This window comes from Mastigoproctus giganteus, chromosome 4, assembly GCF_048544385.1.
Source record: "Mastigoproctus giganteus isolate SK-2022 chromosome 4, ASM4854438v1, whole genome shotgun sequence".
NCBI classification, from domain to species: Eukaryota; Metazoa; Arthropoda; class Arachnida; order Uropygi; family Thelyphonidae; genus Mastigoproctus; species Mastigoproctus giganteus.
Window position 1 is genome coordinate 48,407,527 of NC_143578.1, and position 13,608 is coordinate 48,421,134.

The window sequence follows — 13,608 nt, forward strand, 5'->3', positions numbered from 1 at the left end:
AATGTATAAGATAGTTGTTGAGTGAAACAGGACAAATGTGAGAGTAAATGCTGTGCTTTCTAAAGTGCAGCCATTATCAACCCACTGCAGGGTGGAAGCCTCCTCAACAATTCATGCTGAGAGAAATGGACCATAATCTGCCACGCTGGTCCAGTGCGGGTTGGCAGATCGACCGTATTCAGCAGGCAGGGGCTTGAACCCCGGTCTACTCAAAGAGCGTGTACTACTGCACTCCCGCTCCTGCCCACTCGGCTACGGAGGCCGTTTTTTTTTTTTTTTTTTTACTTTTTCTTCCATGCTGCGCACCTGAATATGGCGCCTCCGTAGCCAGGTGGGCAGGAGCAACAGTGCTTAGCACACGCTTCTTGATTAGACCGGGGTTCGAGCCTGTGACCACCAAATACGGAGGATGCGGAAAGGTCAGGGAATGACCACCGCATATCCCCGGAGCAATATGGCCTTAGTTGCTAATGCTCCTAAAAAACAAACAACACCTGAATATGCATATATATTACAAATAAATAAATAATTTAAAACGTCCTGTGTACGCCTATAAGGATAGGTGTGTGACTAAAGTGTGTTATGTGCTTGTCTTGTCGACAGTTCTCCCCCCCCCCAAAAGTGACAGCAGTTAGGAGATGCATCCAAACTGGATGTCCCCCTATCGCCTGTGCTGACACCATACTGAACTACTGGGTGGTATGGCGTGGGATGCTCACACTAACTGCAGCTGCTCTGGCTAGTGTGGAATTCTTTGATCTGAACGTGCCTGATAGTTACCAGCCCTCCCTCATAGGGGTGGTCATAGGGTCAAGGCGCCTGACCTTATGACTTTAATCTCCCGAACACCCAGAGCATTGTCCACCTCCCACACCAAACGCTTTGCCTTGTGGGCCCTACCAGCCTAAATGCTTTTGCTTTTCTTAACAGTCCCTCCACAGGGGTGACCCTCTATCTCCTTAACTGCCAAATTCTTTGTGGAAGCCTTCCTAAGCCACCTTCTTTGCCTTCACCTATACACCATAACTTATACTATCACTCCCGCGCTCTCTTCTAATAAAAACGTTTTATTTTTAGGAGCCCTCCCTGGCAAGGTCAGGCGACGCCAGGGTTCGTCCCAGCCAGTAATCTTACACCCTACTTTATAAGGCCCACTTTCTCGTGGACGGTAACGGGGAACCTTGGTTTTCCAAGGGCACCACGGCTAAGAGGCCAGATGAACAACAGACCAACATAATTCAACATACCACCTCGCAGACCACACAAAATAACACACACAGGCACTATCTATCTGGCTTTGACAGAGTTTGTTCTGCAACACAAAGCATACAACGCGGAGTTGGGGAACATCCGGTGCTGCTTGACCTGTAACGCTAAACAACACCATTTCAACATTGCGAAGAAAGCTATGACCATAACTTTATCACAAGATGCGCATCTTTACTTTTCTTGATGCTGGAGACTTCCACATGGAGCTCTGCTATTTGCTTTCTAGATTTCATTGATTCAGCAGGTCTCAGCTGCTGTTATCACCTTTGTCACGAAATTATCACTGTCTTCAGTGACCGTCTCCAAACAACTTCATCTAATGAGATGAAGAAGTCTCTTCATCTCCAACCAGATCTATTCTGGTCAGAAATCTTGTGACCTTATATATAAGTAGTTGTATGGTATAGTACGAATGCCACCCAAATGCTTTTGGTATCAGGAAGGTTCCTGATAGTTATACTTGCAGTCTTCACTCCCTAAAGCACAAACAGTGTTGGCTACTTCATATGTAGCAATATAACTATAAGTATCTTTGAGCTACTATCACACCAGATGTGTGCCTAGTAGACTGCTACTAAGTTTAGATTTTTATTATTATTCTTTAAATTTAAAAAGTTTTATTTTTTATGCAAATCAATGTATTGTCCTTGCTTCTTAGCTGTTTTTTTTTTTTTGTTGTTGTTTTTGGTTTTTAGGAGCATTAGCAACTAAGGCCATATTGCTCCGGAGATATGTGGTGGTCATTCTCTGACCTTTCCGCATCCTCCGTATTTGGTGGTAAGGGGGCTCGAACCCCGGTCTAATCAAGAAGTGTGTGCTACGCACTGCCGCTCCTGCCCACCTGGCTACGGAGGCGCCTTGCTTCTTAGCACCAGGATAGGCATCTGTTTTCTCTTATACAGCAAGCGGGTACGGTAAATAAATAAATCGCACGATTAGAGTTTATTTTTCTCGGAACATAACTGATTCTCGTAAATATACACTGATGTATCGTATTTTATAATTATTATGACTAGATAACCGACATATTTTAGTTTCCAGAGGAAAACTAAGGGAAAGTAGCACCCACGCATTTCAATTTTCCAAGAAGTGTTGCTATTGACGGAAATATCCCCGTTCTGGCACGAGCTTCAGTCTCACCACGTGTCATCGAACCTAGACTCAAAAGTTCATCGTTTTCCTTGACAGATTCATGCCTCGAGTGTGAATATTAAATTTCTACTCTCTCATTTTCAATGATAGCGCCAGAAACGTGAGCATTGGTATTTTGTTTGTATTTATGTTAAGGTGTATAAATGAGAGAAACTCTGATATTTTACGAGACACCACTATTACGAAATGAAATAATTCAGTGTATTTTTAGATTTTCCTCCCCTTCTACTGCAACAGATATTTTGGGCTGACCCCGTTCCCTTGCGAACTTTGCTGTATTCGACCCACGTAAGCTACGTGAGAAATAGGAAGTTAAGCCAAATTCAGACCATAAAAGAGCAAAATTTCGCATAATTTCACATATAATATATTTTTAATTAAAAAACAACTCTTCGCGTGCGTACTGGAACTGCTGCTTATCCTTCCAATGGATGATGTCGTAGTAGTTGCTTGTCAGCTATATTTTTCTGAATAAGTTTCTTGATAAAAACTAAAAACAGAATTTACACTGGCAAATTTATTTTGGCCTTTACAGTTTGATTACTGTTAACCTGGTTTGTTAAAGCTTATGAAAGTTTGCTAAGAAAACTTCCATAAGTCTAAGCGGGTCAGGTAAAATGCTACAACCTTATAGGCTGAAGGGGAGGGTTGCATGAATGTTACTCAGCAGATATTTTCCTGAAGGGTAAATACTGTTACAGTACTTGAACTTGAACATTCGCGCTCCTTTATACACTTCCAAAATACAATTTCGCTGTTTCCGAGTGTAGGATGAAATTCCCCTGTGTCCAAAAGCGTGTCAGGAATTGATTCCCTCTCCGGTGACCTTTTAACCTGTTACACTTAATGATCCCTTTCGTCGAGAGATGTCCTCGCGAGTAGTATGGATGTAATCACCATCCTCCCCACAACGAGGGGAAGAGGACTGGCTTGAATTCCATCAATGACGCGAGAATTTTTTTTTGTGGCTTTTTCATGGAGTGGCTCTGTTAATCGGTCTCTGGTGAGAGTTGCATTGTTTTATCTCCCGGAAGCTCAGGTTTCCCGTCCATCAAATGGTAAATAGACCACGGATACACGCAATTTACAGATACAATATACTGACGCCTCATAGTCTTAGTTGCTTTAGTGCTTAACACACACAAAACTATAGTCTCTGACGACATGTTATGATTTCCCCCCTTTCTTGGTTCATAATTATGACATTTAAAAAATTGTTTAGCTTATACGGGCACAGGATCAGTGCTGTTCTGATTGGCATTCGGGAGAGAAGCTTGCTAAGGATTATAAAAGCCAGAGGTTCTCTTAAGTGTTTCCTAACTTTCGTCCTGATGCACTGGGAAAGCTTCCCATTTGGTATTAGCCTTAAACGTTGTTAATGATTTTGCTGATAGAAAAAGCCGAATGAAGAATTAATCTTAGAAATCTGTATTTAAAAATTAGTTTGTAGAATTTTATTGTTGGAATTAAAAAAAAAAAAAAAAAAATGGCCTAGCGGACATATATACGTCTTTAATCTGATATCCAATTAACGATTATCGAAAATATTTTATTTATTGATTGTTTATTTCTATTTACACTGAGATAGCTTTGCATTAGGAATACAACTGAGGGTGACTTCTTGAAACATCTGCCGCTACCATCACCATGTAGAGCACTCTCTTCATATAAGGGGAACCCGAGGTTACAGCATTCAGTAGACTGGTTCCACTAGTTCCACTCGAGGAATGGGTCGAAGACGTTGGAACTGAGTTCCAACTGGGGTTAACGTCTCTGGCCCATTCCTCGCCTCAAGATGACGGGATTAGTAGAAACAAGTATCTCGAACACGGCCTTCTTGTACGTATTTCGTGTGCTGTGACCATAACTTTACCAGCAGATGCACCATCTTTGCTTTTTTAGGTCAGCAGAGAAGTGACAAGCCTAGTTTTCGCTTAGGTGCCAGCCCTAATTCCCCCCTTCCCGTATTTAAATTTTAATATTAGGAAGTATAAGAAGTAGAGTGTGTGTGTTTAGAGTCAAACGGCACCAGGGGTTCCTCCCATCTCCGCGTACTATTTGGTGCACTGATGGAACAATTTGAGTCCCTGAAAAAACGAGTGCTTGCCCTCGAAAATAATGCTTCTGGGAGCTCGTCAGGGACTCAAAACTCCAGCAATCTACCAAGTGATGCACACCCGATTCGAGCCTCAAAACAGAAAAACCAAGTGCAAACTACCCTGGTTAGAAAGGACATTGTTTTATTAGGAGACTCCATTGTCAGGGAAACGGGGAATATTTTTTGTAATAAAGATAGGTGGAGCAGAACCAGGGTATGTCTGCCGGGAGCAACTATTGATGATGTCACCAACAGACTGTCAGATTTTAAAGGGGGTAAAGAAAATATTATTATTCATGTGGGGACAAACGATATTAAACGTACACGATCTGACGATTTGTTGGAAAAATACAGGACCATGCTGAGGAAATGTCGCGAGCTAGGCCATAATGTCTATGTGTCTGCAATTCTGCCCAGACACGATAGGAGGGATTATATGTTAAGAGCCTTGTGGATTAACTCAAGACTTGAAGGAATCTGCAAGGCTTTAGGGGGTAAATTTCTATCAGCATGGCCCACACTTGTAGGTAGAAGGAATCTGTTTGGTAGAGACGGGATACACTTAAACAAAGGTGGTGCAAAAGTTTTTGCCAGTATTATTGAGGATACCTTAAAGGCTCAGGGAAACTGCTAGTTAGGGGGGATGTGGGTAATACTGACACGCGTTTATCTGATAATATTGGTCAATGTAACTCTTGCACATACCTTAAGAGTTCTTATCTGTTACCCCAACTGGACGTATTATCTAGATGTTCTGGGGGCAAAGACGTTTCACGTGAGCAGGTAGCTAATATCAGGGAAGAGAGCCTAAAAAACTTCAAGGGTTGTGTTAGGGTTGTTAAATATACAAGAACAGTAAATCTTAATTGTTTATACAGTAACGTTAGAAGTGTCGTCAATAAAATGAGCGAATTCGAACTGCTGGTTAAAACAAGTAACGCAGACATAATAGGGCTTACGGAGACGTGGTGCCACCCGGAAATTGGGGATGATGAGTTTCAGTACGGCTTGTATAATGTATTTAGGAAGGATAGAGTAGATAGAAGGGGTGGTGGGGTAATGCTTCTTATCAGAAGCAGCCTGAGTGCGACGATAGCTTTCCCAGATTCCGACATTTCACATGCTAGTATAGAGTCTGTATGGTGTGAGATAGTTGGAAACAAAGGTACAATGCGAGTAGGCGTAATCTACAGACCAGGTGATTGTGAAGATTATGACAAAAGCCTCTACATGCAAATGGAATGGGCAAGTAAGCGTCAATGCCTTATTATGGGTGATTTCAATTTGCCTCTAATTGATTGGAGTAAATGGGAAGGAAACTCGACATGGGGAACAAAATTTTTAAATCAACTAGATGACTGTTATTTGTATCAACATGTCAGGGAAAGTACTAGAGAAAAGAATATCCTAGACCTCATCATCACACATGAATCAGATGACATAACAGGGCTGACAGTAGAGGAACCAGTAGCAGGAAGTGATCACGGAGTTCTACGGTGGATGATGACGAGAGAGGTAGCAGAAGTAAAAGGCAAAGGAATGGGTTTTAATTTCAGAAAAGGAAATTACGATGCCTTAAGATACTACATGGCCTCTATTAACTGGGTAGATATCGCGCAGAGAATGAATACAATTGAACTGTGGTACGCTTTTAAAACATTAATCACAGATGCCTTGAATGCGTATATACCATTAAAAAAATACTCCACGAGAAGGGTTCCAAGTTGGATGAATAGTGAAGTTGCCACATTACTTGAGCAGAAAAAGGTGGCATGGAAACGTTACAGAGCAATAAAAAGTACTGAAGCCTATAACAGCTACAAGGTGGTGTGTAATAGAGCCACAGAAAAGGTTCGACAGGCAAAGGCAGTTTATGAGAAATCACTAGCAAACAGAGCAAAGAGGGGGGATAAAGAATTCTTCACATATATAAATGCCAAGAAGAGCAGGACAAACCAGATCGGACCTTTACGTAAGGGAAAGGGGATAGTAATAAATACACCAGCTGCCGTTGCAGATGAACTCAACAGTTATTTTGCATCGATATTTACAAATGAAAAGCCTTTTGTGGCAATGGGAAATTGTGGGAGCGAAGTTAAAAAATATGTAATTAATGATATTGAAATTTCGCAAGATTATTTAATGAAAAAACTTTCAAGCCTACAGACTAGTAAGGCTCCTGGAGTTGATGGAATATACCCTATAATCTTGAGAGAGGCGGCAAGCGAGTGCATTGAACCACTGAGGCTGGTTATGCGAGCATCACTAGACTCTGGGGAGATTCCCTTGGATTGGAAAAGTGCAAATGTATCTCCCATACATAAGGGTGGCTCTAAAAGTGAAGTGGGAAATTATCGACCTGTCAGTCTGACTTCAGTAGTAGGGAAAATCATGGAGGCATTGATCAAGGGTGGAATTCAGGATCATTTGGATAGAATTGAAATTCTCAAGGATACTCAGCATGGTTTTGTAAAGGGAAAATCATGTTTAACAAATCTGGTTCGCTATTTCGAAAGGGTCACTCACGAGCTGGATTTAGGGAATAATTTCGACATTGTTTATTTAGATTTCAGCAAAGCTTTTGACTCAGTCCCACATGAGCGGTTGCTTTATAAGCTGGAACAGGTTGGAATCACTGGGAAAATCCTTAGATGGATAGAAGGATGGCTTCAGGGCAGGAGGCAGAGGGTTGTGATAAATGGCTATTCCTCAGATTGGGTTGATGTAAGAAGTGGGGTTCCCCAAGGATCAGTATTAGGACCACTGTTGTTTTTAATTTTCATAAACGACATTGATGAAGGGATAGAGGGCGTGATGTCTAAATTTGCAGATGATGTTAAAATTGGTAGAGTAGTTAATCATCACTGTCAAGCTGAGCTTCTTCAGAGAGACCTAGATAGACTTCAAGAATGGTCAGAAAAATGGCAGCTGTGCTTTAATCCAACAAAGTGTAAGGTATTACACCTGGGAAACAGTAATCCCAAAATAACTTATTCACTTGGTGGAGTTCAACTAAACCCAGTACTGGAGGAAAGGGACTTGGGTGTTACGATACGGTCAGACATGAAATTCTCTGAGCATTGTAAACAGGTTGCAAGGAAGGCCCATGGTGTCCTATCGATGATCTATCGAACTTTTGCAAGTAGAGATAGGGACGTGATAATCCCATTATATAAGGCCTATGTTAGACCACACTTGGAATACTGTGTTCAAGTATGGAGACCGCACCTAAAGAAAGACATCGAGCTTCTTGAAAGGGTGCAAAGAAGGGTAACTCGCCTGGTGAGATCGGCAAAAGGGCGTCCTTATGAAGAAAGACTTCGAATATGTGGGTTGCAGAGTTTGGAAACTAGACACCTTAGAGGAGATTTGATTGAGGTGTTTAAGGCTCTGAGAGGCATCAGTAAAATGAATGAGGACAAAATTTTCAAGATTATAAATGATGCTAGAACTAGGGGACATAAATTCAAGTTACGCGGGGAAATGTTTAGATTGGACTGCAGGAAGTTTTATTTTAGCCAGCGAGTTATAAATTACTGGAATAAGTTGCCTTCATGGGTGGTAGAGGCCGACAGTTTGGGGAAATTCAAAGGTCATCTGGATAGTACTTTCGGGTAAGGGAAGCGCATAGGATGATAGGATTAATTTCCTTTTTATTTAATTTTTAATTTCATTTTATTATTTTTATTTATTTATTAATTATTATTATTTATTTATTTAATTTTTGTTTTTATCATTGTTTTGTTCGGATTTTTTTTTTTTTTTTTGGCTGGTGCAGCATAAGCCATAGGCTTTCTTGCACCATACGGCCGTTACTAATACTAATACTAATACTATACATTGTGGGTGTGAACAGGACACTGTCAATACCAGAGGTTTAAAGGTGTATGGATAAATACATTTAAAAATTAATTTTCATTTACATCAAATTAATAACTTTTATACAAGTTAAATCGCATAAGAGGCCGCCGTAGCCGAGTGGTCAGTGCGTGGATACATAAGTACACGTATTTGAGTGACCGGGGTTCAATCCCTTGACTGCTAAATACGGCTCTGTTTCTGGTATTCTATGTATCTTGTGAACTCCTCTGACCGAGTGGTCGTCCCGGAGTATAAAGAGAAATTTTATTTATAATTTATTTAAATATCGTGAAGCCATATTATATTAATTAATTATATAAAAGAAAACTTAATAGTTTGAAATAACTAAATTTTATATTAAATAAAAAAAATTTCTATAAACTAAAAATGTAGGTACAAAAATAATATTATAATAATAATATGTAGCTTCGGGTAAAATTAACTTTCCTAGCTTTTTTTTATTGCAAACTCTTACAACATCTGAAATATTTGTGGCAATTTTATTTTCAATATTAATAATGCTTAAATTGATTGGAAATTGTTTCATGTATGATTGTAAATAATTTTTTTTTTACACAATTCCATACTTATATGTCTATGGTAACCTTATGATGTGCAGACAGAAAAACCTACATATCAGGGCACCACTCAGTAAAAACAGAGGTCATCCGCTGATGAACCCTCCAGCAGGACACAGTGATGGAGGATACAATCGGAGAAAAACCATATTGCTGTTTAATCAGCTACTTTAGACTAATGTTTGAGTCATAGTACCGCGACTTCAACCTATGGCACTTCTGGAGGTCGTATCCGGAACCTACAACCTGAGCATCAACAAGGAACAGATAGCCACCCTTGTACACAGAAGGTCCGGTTTATGCAAGCCTTCCATGGTATTAAAACTAGGCTCTTTAAATGTCATCCATCTTTTTTGTCTATTACTCTCAATATTTACCACAGTATCATGTCGATTTACCCGAATTCCACGAGATCTATGCCCCCCCCCCCCTCAGGGCAGTGTGGGCAAAAGATTCGGTAGCTAGACAGCCAGCTCTACAATTCCTCTCCATACTTCTTCCTCTAGATGTTCTGGAGAGGATAGGGAAGGCATTGATCCTAGAGAGTGGAAAAAAAGTTTGAAAAAGGTCTTTCCCAGTGTGCCATGGTAAGATTCATCGTCAAAATATTCTTAAAGCAGTGTTTCCCAACCTTTTTTTTACCATGCCCCACCTAAGTCTTTCTAAAATTCTGATGCCCCCTATGTAACGTTGGGAAACACCGATATACATATTTTTTATATTCAAAAATTGAATTATTTCCTAAATGAAGCCTAATTACAACTTGTTCAGGACACAAAACTTAGGTTTTAGGAAGAAATCATTAGGAAATTATTAAGAAAAAAACAGTAAGTAAATTTTCAAAACATATAATGGACAACTAAAATTCAAGTACAAAATAATTTATATGAAAGATTTTTTTATAATATTTTAATTTTTAGTAATTATTATTTAATTGTTTAATAATTTCAACATTCCATGTGAAGTCACTTCTAGATGAGTGCACTAAATTTAGTGAGACCCTTGTGCTTGATGCTTGCCGCAGAGAGATTTTATATTGGGCTCCAATTTAGTCAGCTTCAGTCTCAAGTCTCCCCGTTTTGTGATATCCAGTCGATTTCTTTTCTTTAGGAACAAATCATTTATGGCACTAAATCCACATTCAGCTAAATATGAAGATGGAAACGGTAACAATAGCTCTCTTGCAAAGTTGGTTGAATTTGGGTATTTAATTTCTGTTTCATCACAAAGCCATGCCATCGCTCCTTTTATATTGAATAAAGTTTTAACTGACTCATCATTTTGCATTTCTGAGAGTTCTTCTTGGTACTGCATTGATACATCAGACAAATCCACTAACATTGGTTGCATCATCCAGGTTGGAAAATCAATTTGTTTTAAATCAGAAAACCTTTCTTTTAAATCAGCGGACAGAATTTTCAGATGATCGACAATAACAAGTACAGCGGTATCAGTCACTTCACATTTTTGCAGCCAACGAAACTGTTCAAAATTTTTGTTACAAATATATTTTTGACATAATTCAATAAATGTAATGAAACCAAATATCTTCGCTTTTGCATCGACGAGAGTTTTATTTGTTCCTTGAAGTTGTTTATTTAATATATTTAGTTTTTCAAAGATATCGGCTAAATAACTCACAAATGCTTTACCATCGACCGTTAACAGATGCTTCATTTCAGGTTTGTCACTTAAAAAGTCACTAATAGTATCAAATAGTTCCATGAATCTTTCCAAGCAGTTCCCTTTCGAGAGCCACCTTACTTCAGTGTGAAGTAAAAGTCTCACATGGTCTCCATTTTGTTCTTCACAAAAAAGCTTGAAGAGACGCTCACATTTGGCATTAGCTTTAATAGCATTGACACATTTTATAACTGATTTTAGTACTTCATGAAGAACAGGCGAAATATTTTTAGCTACCAAGTTTTCCCTATGAATAACACAATGCACAAGAAGCATTTCTGGATTCTCATCTTTCATCAATTTTAAGCAGCCATTTTTCTTGCCCATCATATTAGGAGCACCATCTGAAGCGCAAGATGTTATATTTTTCATTGGTATATTATTGTCATCTAAGTAATTTTTTAGCTTATTATATATATCTTTGGAGGTAGTGGTGCTCTCTAATGATTTACAGAATAACATTTCTTCAGCAAAATTACCTTTATCAATATATCTCACATAAGTTATCAGTACGGCTTCACTGTCTCTCAAAGTTGATTCATCCATTTGCACTGAGAATTTTCTTGTTTTCAGCTTTCCAACAAGTTGTATTTCAATATCTTCACTCATTTCATCTATTCTTCTGCTAACAGTATTGTTATTGAGTGGCATAGCTTTCACGTCTTTGTCATCTTTTTCCAGAACTGTTTTAAGAAATGCTGATATTGATGGTTTGATTAAATTCTCTCCTATAGTATGATTTTTCCAAGATTTAGCAATGAGTAAAGAAATTTCATAACTAGCCTCAAGAGTACGATTGACAGTTGCAGTATGAGCAATAAACAGAGACTTTAATGTTGCTCTTTTTTCAAAATTCTTCTTTAAAGTTTGAAAGTAATCTAAATCTGAATTTACATGAGCATTATGTTTCGCCTTCAAATGCGCCTCAAGACGACCTCGCTTCATTGATTCGTTGGTCAAGCATTGTTGGCATAAAAGACAAAAAGGTGACCTTTGATCGTGGATAGCGGGTATGAAACCAAATTTTAAGTATTCCTCTGAATACTGACGAACTTTTTTTTTACTTGCACTACTCATTTTACTGCGCAACTGAAAGAAATAAATATAAGATAAATCAAAAACTAAAAATAAACTATGCATTAAAGTTAATTTAATTTTATTTTAATATATCAAAATTAACTATTAGTACGCTTTTTGAATGAATAAATCACACGAATTACTGAATTCGGGCTATTAAATCTGTGGTCTCTGTGAACAAGCAGATAAGTCTAATTTGTCAAAAATGAGATAAGTGCACTATAATAAAGTATTTATTATTTACTATTATGTGACACGCAGCTATCTTCGTTATTGTAGTTTTAGCGTGAGTAATAAATATTTGTATATTCGAATATATGCGTGTTTATATGAGAGTGTGAAGTTTATTTTTCCTCTTCTGCAAATTCGAGTTTTTGGACTTATTTGCTTATTTACTGAGACCACAGAAATACATATATGACAAATACATACCATTGTATATCACGGTTCTTCATTAATAATAATTCTGTGCGTGGACAAAGTAATTTTTATTTTAATCTGAGATCGTCAAACCTATCCAAATGTACAGTCACGATGCCCAAACGAGCGTTTGTATGAAAGGAATTACCTATTTCATATAACATGCTGAGTTTGCGGTAGGCTACAGTAGACAACCACTTTGCTTGCACATTGCATATGCCATAAGCAATCGTCCAATACAGTATGTACTATTCCTTCACTAGGCATAGTAAGCAATACTCTCCGAGCAAACTGTAGTTGATATTACTCCAAACTTTCAAGTGCAGCTCTATAGAAAGTACAACATTTAACGAATGCTTATTTAAAATTGAGATACCAACAATTCTTCTTTTGTACAAGTTAAATCATAGTAGGCGGTTGTTTTAAACTCTAGACGAGCAATTTTTGAATTGCCCCCCTGAACAATCAAATTGCCCCCATGTGGGGCGTGGGACCCACGTTGGGAAACACTGTCTTAAAGCTATTGAAACGTTTGGAAACGTGTTTATAAGATTATTTGAAAATATGTACTCTAAAACAGTTAATGCGGTTGTGTTAGGCTTAATGCAAGTCAAAATGATTTCAATTTCGTCACACAAAATCAAAAGCATTTATATCAGATTATTTTCGTGTAATATCTGATAATTTAATTTTTATAATCCATACAGTATTTCACTTTTGTTTCTCTACTCATTGTTAATAATGAATAAATGTTATTTAAAAATTCAAAAGTTTTATTATGTATGTTCAGGAGTTCGAACCGTTTTCTATTTTGGATATAGCTGTATCCAAAATAGTGAAATAAAAATTTATTTTAATAAGGCCTTTCCGACAAATCAATACAGCCATCCGAATTTTCATACATAAACATTCTTTTATTCTTACATGGTGTAATTACACCAACAGCTGGAAATGTTTCAGAATCTATTCTTCAGCAATTTTTTTAGCTTCATCTAAACATGCCATTAAAACTGTCATCTGTCTTACATTCATTTAAATGATTATTAACTTGCTTTAAGATTTCTATTGTTGTCGTTATGACTATATCAAGTTTTTGAATTAATTTATACTGTCATGTATTAATTTATACGTTACTGTCACATGTGCACTTACGAACTATGTATCTTATTAAACTATTTTTCAAACGCACCTACACATATCACTGTAAATATATGTTTGTATGTTTGTTTTTATTTATTTTTGATTCGAACTTTCTGCTACATCCGGAACATGTCGCCCGGATGCTGTGTACCCCTTTCACTTCCACTTGGCGCGTCCCTGTAGGTCAGTACCAAGAGTCGACCAGCCATGGAAGACCCGCCAGCCAGAGGTCCTAATGCGTTGGATCCTCTTCTCGCCCCTTTGGCTAACATGTTATCTAGCAGTTTAGACATTCTACAATGGTTAGGAGTGTGTTAAACGCCAACGTAA

General features: G+C 38.1%; 1 protein-coding gene across 3 annotated transcripts in view; it reads left to right on the forward strand.

The window, feature by feature from the left end:
* The window catches only part of LOC150086700 (atrial natriuretic peptide receptor 1-like), a 193,772-nt gene that overhangs the window by 42,836 nt on the left and 137,328 nt on the right, over window positions 1-13,608 (forward strand). The gene's annotated exons all lie outside the window — the stretch shown is intronic.